The 9042-nt window shown below is 37.3% G+C and overlaps 1 pseudogene; it reads right to left on the bottom strand.

Moving 5' to 3' along the window:
• Positions 1-265: 265 nt before the first annotated feature.
• LOC109250394 (dnaJ homolog subfamily C member 2-like) lies at positions 266-7339 on the bottom strand (annotated as a pseudogene).
• Between the last annotated feature and the right edge of the window lie 1703 nt (positions 7340-9042).

Genomic DNA, 9042 nt, shown 5'->3' on the forward strand with positions numbered 1-9042 from the left:
CGCCTGGGTGGCTGGGTGCCTGGGCGGCTCAGTCAGTTAAGTGTCCTCCTTCAGCTCAGGTCATGATCTCACAGTTTGTGATTTCGAGCCCCAAGTCGGGCTCTGTGCTGACAGCTCAGAGCTTGGGGCCTGCTTCAGATTCTGTGTCTTCCTCTCTCTCTCTCTGCCCCTCCCTCGCTCACACTCTGTCTCTCTCTCAAAAATAAATAAACATCAAAAAAAATTTTTTATATACACATTTTCTTTTTGTACAGTATTTTCAGTTTTATTTTAAAAATGCACATACAACAAAAATTGTCGTGAGCCATTTCTTGGGTCTACTTGCATTCAGCACTTGCATTTGAGCAGCTTTCTCTGTTTTTACAATCCCGACAAATTCCTTCTATCATTTCAAGCAGTCCTTCTTTGTCCTGCCAGGCCCTGCTTCTGCTAGTTTTTCCAATCTCTCAGGTGTATTTAATGGGTGTGTTTTCAAAGCTTGTTCCAAAAGCTTCTGTTCTGTTGTCCAAGGGGTGAAATCTGTTCATGGACCTTCAAATCGTTCTGAAGGTGTTGCTTGGGACACCATTCCATGCACTTTTTAAATTTTATCAAAATCCTTTTTGTTTGTGTCATCTTTTTTTATGAGGATCAAGTTCTTGAAGACTCTGCTCTACCAATAACATCTTTGGCAGTCCTCTTGACTCCAGAAGAAGGTATGTTCATGTAATTAGCAATAACTTCCCATCCTCACTTTGTTCCACAGGAAAGAGGTTCAATTAAGTAGTAATTGCAAATCATCTTCTGCCTAATTTTTACTGCCATTTCCACTTTGTCAGTTGATTTGTCTGCATTCTTAGATGCTGTCACAGGAGAGCTTCAGATTCCTCTCTTTTCTAATGTGCTCATTTATTTCTTCTCTTTTTTACAGAGCAGATTTTGCTACTTCTTTCGTAGGTGATGTCAGTGTTTCAAACACAGTAAGCTTGCTAGTTCAAGTCAATCACAACATTTTTCCACTTCTTCCATCACTTTAACCTGCTCTGCCTCATTGTCAGAAAAGTGATTCCAGGGGCACCTGGGTAGCTCAGTCGGTTGAGTGTCCAACTCTTGATTTTGGCTCAGGTCATGATCCCAGGGTCCTGGGATCGAACCCCGAATCTGGCTCTGCACTGAGCATGGAACCTACTTAAGATTCTCTCTCTGTCTCTCTCTCTCTGTCTCTCTCTCTCTCTCTGTCTCTCTCTCTCTCTCTCTCTCCCTTCCACCCCCCACCCCTCTCCCCTGCTCTCATGCTCTCAAAAAAAAAAAAAAAAAAAGTGATTCCAGGTCTTATGTGTTTCAAAGTTTTTCCTTTCCTTTTTAATGGCTTTTTTCTGAATAGTTTTTCCTTCTTAGCCAATAATGCTTATTGTCTAACTTCCTCCTCCTCTTTCTCTTTCACTAACCAAGAAGCTTCTAGTTCGGCTTGTCTTTGTTTTTCTTTAGCTTCTTGCCCCTTCCATTGTGCTTCTGCTTTGGCTCTCTTTTCTGCTTCTTTCACAATTTTTTCTTCTTCCTTAAACTTCTTAATCACTGGACCACAGCTATGTGCATTGTCAACTAATGTTCTTACTTTGTTCATTTCTCCTTTTTTTCTTTGTGCCCCGTTGCTCTCTACTGCTTTTCAATCCATCTCCTCTCATCACAACATTCTGCTTTTTCTTTTTCTTCTTCATCTAAATAAGAAAATTCTCTCCAAGAATCAAAATTATACCAGAAAGAACAAAATTCATCAATATCTTCAAATGATGAATTCATAACCCCAGGTTAGGGACATTTTTCTTTTTACTCAATCATCTGGAATTCCTTTGAAACACTGGGGGAAACACTTCAAAGAAAGTGTCCTTTGCTTCACTTTTAGAAGGAATCGAGTTATCAAAAGTAGGATCTACATTGCTGAATGCTTGTCTTTCCACCAGATCAGATAACATTTCGTAAGCCTTAGTTATGCAAGTGAAGTAGTTGTTATCTCCTTCTTTATTGGTTCACCAGCTGCTTTCCATTTGTCTGGGTGATGTTTTAAAATCATTGCTTTATCTTCCAGTCTTTGGGATCAAGTGTTTTCAACAGGAAAACTCTTCTAACTGCAATTCTTCATCTTCTGATCCCTCTGATAACTCTTTCTTATCCTCCAGTTCCTGAAAAGAGGCAGAAGCATTTCTGTTCTCTTAACAAAAAGCTTCAAACCACCTGACAGGGTGTTGAAGCAGAGGTCAGACTGTGGGTGGAGCCCTGGCCATCTGCAGTGCCCAGCAGGAGCAGCAGGAGGGCACCAGGCTACAACACATTTTCTTTATCCATTCGTCCGTAGATGGACACTTAGGTTGCTTCTGTATCTTAATTACTGGAAATAATGCTGCCATGAACTTGGGGGTAAATATATCTTTTCAAGTTAGTGTTCTCATTTTCTTCAAATGCCTAGAAATGGAATTGCTAGATCATATGGTAGTTTTATTCTTAATTTTTTCGAAGAAACTTCATATTGTTTTCCATAGTGGCTGCACCAATTTACATTTCCACCAACTGTGTACAAGAGTTTCCTATTCTCCATACTCTCACTAACATTTCCTGTCTCCTTGATAGTAGCCATTCTAACAGTTGTGGTGATATCTCATTGTGGTTTTGATTTGCACTTCCCTAATGGTTAATGATGTTGAGCAACAGGTATAGGTACATTATACCTTGGCCATCTGTATGTCTTCTTTGGGAAAAATGTATATTCAGATCTCCTCTCCCCACCTTTTTTAAATCAAATTGGTTTCTTCTATTGATTTTTATGCATTCTTTATTTTGGGTATTAGCTGCTCGGTAGGTTTCCTTTTCATTTTGTTGATGGTTTCCTGTGCTGTGCATATATCCTTTTGATATGGGCCTTCATTCTGAGAACAATTTACTCTCTGGCCCAATAGGATGCCCCAAAAGTTTTGACTGAGCCCTGGAATCAGTCATCTCTGGAAAACCCTGATACTTATTTAGTAGAAAATGATATTTAGAAACTTGGATGGAAAGTGAGCTCATTGCTACTGAGGTGGAAAGGGGGTGCTACTGCAAGGCCATCGTGCATACACATGCACATCTATACCCATCTCTTTATTTATTTTATTAATTTAAACTATTATATTTATTGAAATCATGAGTTCACACCAATACAGCCGATTCCAACCTAACACCACAGTGTTCATCCCAGTTTTCTCCCTTTCCACTACATAGTGAAAATCCTGACTCCCATTTTTCTTGATATCTTCATCTTTTTGATTAATCCCCCAGTTTGTAATCCATTTCCCATTATTGCTGCCAGGTGTTCCCTATATAGACGACGTCTTTATTCTGCTCAGGCTTTGAAACCTCATGGCCAGGCTGCACTCCACATGGGCACCCTTCCACCCGGCTTGGGCTCTGACACTCTGCTCTGGGTGCCCTACCATGTGAATGCCCTCCTTACCCAGCGTGGCTCTAACACCCCACCCTGCACTCCCCACAAAGTAGACTGCCTCCTTCTCCCAATGAGGCTCTGACCCCACACCAGACTGAGCCTGGCAAGATGCTCTTGACTGGTTTGGAGGGCTCTGCCTCCCCCCATCACACCACCCACCTCAAGATACCTCCCTTAGGGGCATCTGATTTAATATCTGAGCTTTTTAGAAAGGAGAAAAGAAGCCAACTGAGACATTATCAAATGCTATTTTAAAATATGAGAATCATTCTAGAGGGAAAGAAATCACCAGAAACTTTCATTTAAAACTGCTTGAAGGGGTGTCTGGGTGGCTCAGTCAGCTAAGCATCTGACTCTTGATTTTGGCGCAGGTCAAGATCTCACAGTTATTGAGTTTGAGCCCTGCATCCAGCTCCAAGCCCCGTGTTGACAGTGCAGAGCTGTTTGGGAGCTTTCCCTCTCTCTCTCTCAAAATAAATAAATAAACTTAAAAAAAATTGCTAGAAAAAGATTTTCAGCAAATTAAAGCATTGTTTTTTTAAAATGAATTCTAACCATGAAGAAAATGTTTATTTCCCATGAAGTTCTTATATCAACCAATAAACAAAAATATATTCATTACACCATACTTTGTGAAACTTCCCCTAGCATATACATGGCCCAGTGCAAGAGGACAAATGTAGACTTACAAACCAGCAGAAAAAAAAAATACTTGAAAGTTCTGAGTTATATTAATAAACTTTCAAATAAAATAGGTTCTATCCTTGTACCTTGACAAATTACCTTTCATAACAAATATTTTTAAATGTATGAAATTATGTTGTTTTATATGTCAAAAGTCAGCTAAATATCAGAGATAACTGAATTTAATTATTACTGCATGTCTGGGGTGCTCTGTTGATAAGTCAGTAATAACTGAGGAATAACAAAACAAAGACACACAAAATTCATTAATTACATTTATTCCATGAAATTTACTTTTCTAGTTTTCATCTTAGCAAAACCACTAATTATGTGGTCATAATCAAGATTTTTCATATAATTTGTTTCTACTGTGAGTCATTCCAAATTAGATGGCCTTTCTTGAACCAGAGAAGTTCCTATGTAAGTTTTGTTGTTTGTTTATTTGTTTGCTTTTTACTGATTTGAATTTGGAGAAACTTTGCTGAAACAATAGCAACTAAAGTAAAATCTCTACAGCATTACTTAGATTCAGAAACAAATCATGAATTTTTGTATCATGCTCAAACACTGTAATAAAGCTACATATGAAAAAGTATTGCAATTGCTAAATATTACAAGGTATTTTAATTTCACTGTATATACCATTATCATTTAATAATTTTTATCATCTCTTAAATCAGCATCTATATCTGAGATTTTATATAAAGGATCAATTATAGAGGTGCCTGGGTGGCTCGGTAGGTTGAGTGTCCGACTTTGGCTCAGGTCATGATCTCATGGTTTGTAAGTCCAAGACCCGTGTCAGGCTCTGTGCTGACAGCTTAGAGCCTGGAGCCTGCTTGGGATTCTGTGTCTCCCTCTCTCCCTCCCATCTGCCACTCACACTCTGTCTCTCAAAAGTGAATAAATGTTTAAAAAAAATTAAGAATCAGTTATAACACATGTTATATCTAGACCTAGTACATATCAACTTAAGAGTAATATGAATCATTTAGTATTATACAATCTTTCCCTGATGTCGTGTTCAATGGTTGTAAGCGAGTAAGAAAATGGATGCTAGGCAGTATTGCAACATAACAACTCATTGTGTGAAAATGTATTCATATCATCTGAGACGAAGAAATTGGCAGGTTAGTTAATTAGTTTTCTCTCTTACCTGAGTGCTTCTACTACTCAAATCCTTCCCTCAGAAATGTTTGTTTCTAATGTTTGCAGTGGCACAAACTACAATCTTCAGCACGCAGACACAGTCACTTTTTATTTTGAGGACAGGAACAAGGGATGGAGAGATGAATGGGTTTGTCTCAAGAGGGGTTGTTTAGGATTACAGGTCATGCTGTGCCACAGCTGAGCTCATCTCATGAGTGACACACAGTCCACACATTTATATTTGTGTGTGTGTGTGTGTGTGTGTGTGTGTGTGTGTGTGTGTGTGTGTGTGATAAATGGAGCCCTCTGAGGCATAGGACCCAAGCCAAAGGCCCCTTTGCTGGAGGCTAAGGACAGTAATGCTATGCTGCCTACAGGGTGTTAGGTTCTGTATAAAATAACAGATGAAGTCATAAGACAGGGCCTAGTTTTTCATAAGTTTGAAATCTAAGTGGAGAGCTGCCAGGGGAGAGGGAGGGGTATTAGGATCCATAAAGTGAATAAACACAGTAAGACTGAAAGGTGCCCAAATGTCCAGAAATAGGAGGCACTTTGTACAGATTACACACTGAATCCCCAGAAGTCCCAGACTGTCCCAGGGGCAGGGACTGTCTCAATGGCCATGGAACCATGCAGAGCACGTGGTACAAAATCAATGCACAATAAATGTTGAGGAGGAAAGAAAGGAGCATATGGCCTCTGAATTGATGAACTCGAGCTTCTGATGCTTTAAAAATAAGTTGTCCTCACCTCCAATCTGTCCCCCACTTCTTTCTTTCTCCCACCAGCCCTCTTAATTCTTCTTTACTCCCTCAAAGTCACACGCTTAGAAGTAAATCTTACCCACTTTCTTAGGGTTAAGGCTCCAATGCATATTTGATATGGTCCCTCCCATTTGACTTTATTTTAATTAACATTTACCATGGAGTGTTGTACATTTAACAATTTATATGACCTTAGGGAATTTTTTTCCCCTATACATCCTATGTGATTTCATTTCTGTCGATGAGGTTTCTGACAAGGAAGTGAGGCACGGTAATCCTTAACATCGTTAGAGATGTTTTTTTTACAACAAAGTAACATTCTTGAGATGATTTTCCAGACCTATTAAAAATGAGAAGTCTTAAGCATGCCCAGTAACAAAAAGAAAAAAAATAACTAATGTGGAATGAACCCAAATTGTTCTTCATCTGTTGTGGAACAGAGCTATACATGTACAGTCACTCACAAAAGCACTCGCAGCCATGCTCTAATTCACCCTCTTAAATGCCTGATATTTGACCCTATCTTGGTTAGCTCTGCTTGCTTTAATTATGATCAAAAGCTGGACATTGAGAAATAATCCAGATATTTGTCAAGCACCCACAAAGTTCATGGTACCAGATGAGGTCCTCAGAACATAGTGTACAGAAGAGACGGGCCTATTCTTAAGGAGTTTATAATCTAAGAAGAAAGGAAATAAGAACATACAATTACAGTAACTACAAAATGAATAGGTCAAAAGACTGCATTTCCAAGTTAGAGAATGGGTTGAATCCAAGTTAGAGAACAGGATGAATAAATTCAAGTCTTACCTAAATGCTGGTTTGCACAAAAGCATACACAAAAGGAAAGAAAGAAGCCAACAGAGAACATGATACATTTGACTTAACTTTTTAAAATTAAGGTAAAATTTACTTACAGTGAAATGCATACATCTTAAGTGTACAGTTCAATGGGTTTTAACAAATGTACATACTCCTGTAACAAAATAGCAATTATGATACAGAGTATTTCCATCACCCCAGATAGTTCATTAATATCCATAGTCCCTCTTTCATTCCTCATTTTAGTAATTTGTGTTTTCTCTCCTTTTTTCTTGGTTAGCCAATTTTATTACTTCTTTCAAAAAACCAACTTTTAACTATTTATTATTCCCCATTGTTTGGATATTTCTGTCTTATTGATTTCTGCTCTTTGTTTTTTCCTTGTACTTTTTCTAACTTTGTTTACCTCCTCTTTTTCCAGCTTCTTAAGGTAGAAACTGAGGTCATTGATTTGAGAATTTGCCATGATCTGACATAAGCATTTAAAAAAGATAAAAAATTTCCCCATAACTTTTGAAGTATTTGTTATTATCATTCAGTTTGAAATATTTTCTACTTTCCTCTTTGCTGTTTCCTGACATATGGCTTATAGAGAAATGAGTTGTTTCATTTCCAAATATCTAGAGTTTCTTTAGGTACTTTATTTGTAATTAATTTCTAATTTAATTTCATGCTGTTCTGAGAATATACTCTATAAGATTTCAACCTTTTAAAATTTATAGAGAATTACTTTATGAGCCAGCATATGGTCTAACTTGGCAACCATTCCATATTCACTTTGAAAGAATTCATATTCTGCAGTCGCTGGGTGAAATATGCTATAAATTTCAATTAAGTCAAGTTGGTTGATCTATCTTCTATATTCCTATTGATTTTTGTCTATTTGTTTTATCCACTTGTTACATTAATTGCCGAGAGAGGGATGTTAAAAACTGTGCATTTGTCTATTTCTCCCTTTTGTTCTCTCAATTTTGCTTCATGTATTTTGAAGTTGTATTATTAGGTTTATAGATACTTAGGATTTTTATATTTTCTTGATGAATCAATCCTTTCATCATTATAAAATGTTCCTCTTTTGGGGCGCCTGGGTGACTCAATCAGTTAAGTGTCCGACTTCAGCTCAGGTCATGATCTTGTAATTTGTGAGTTTGAGCCCTGCATCAGGCTCTGTGCTGATAGCTCAAAGCCTGGAGCCTGCTTTGGATTCTCTGTCTCCCACTTTCTCTGATCTGACCCTGCTCACGCTCTGTCTCTCTCTCTCTCTCTTACTCTCAAAAATAAGTAAACATTAAAAAAAAATGTTCCTCTTTATCTCTGGCAATGTTCCTTGAAGTCTACTTTGCATTCTATTAATATAATCACAACTGCTTTCTTATGCTTATTGCCTGCATGATCTCCTTTTTCCTCATTCTTGTACTTTGAACTTATCAGTTTATGTTGAAAGTGCATTCTTCTGTAGACACTTGTCTCTCTCTCTAATCCATTCTGACCATCTTATTTTTTTAATTGCAGTATTTAATCCATTTACAGTGAATATAATTATTGATATCTTTGGGACTGGGTTTACAATCTTGCTTTTAGTTTTCTATATGTCCTATCTATTATTTCTTCTCTCCCTCCTTTCTTTTTTCTTTGGGCTTAAGCAAATATTTTTAATATTACATTTCAATTCTTCTACTTTTTTTTAGCAACACGTCATTGCATTATTTTTAGTGGTTGCTCTAGGGATTACAATATATAATTTTAACTTACTACAATATGTAATTTTTAACTTATTACAGCTTAATTAGGGTTAATATTGTACACATACAATTAAGGGAGTATACTGTACAATTCCATTCCTAGTCCTCCATATTTTTTGGCTTTTTTTTTGTGATATATTTCATTGTTACATATGTTTTAAATCCCACTATGAAGTGTTACTATTTTTTTAAATAATATGTTTTTAAAAGAAATTAATCAGTCTAATGTTTATAATTGGAATCACAGAAGGAGAGAAGAGAGTAAATGGAGCAAAAATTACTTTTCCAAACTGTGAAAAACATGTACTTAGGCATATATTTATCCAAGAAATTTAGTGAACCCCAGGTTGACAAAGACAAAGTACAACATATGCTCTCCCGCACACACACACACACACACACACACACACCCAAGCTGGAGAAAAAG

Source organism: Panthera pardus, unplaced genomic scaffold (assembly GCF_024362965.1).
Source record: "Panthera pardus isolate Hobbes unplaced genomic scaffold, ASM2436296v1 HiC_scaffold_21, whole genome shotgun sequence".
In the NCBI taxonomy this organism is placed as follows: domain Eukaryota; kingdom Metazoa; phylum Chordata; class Mammalia; order Carnivora; family Felidae; genus Panthera; species Panthera pardus.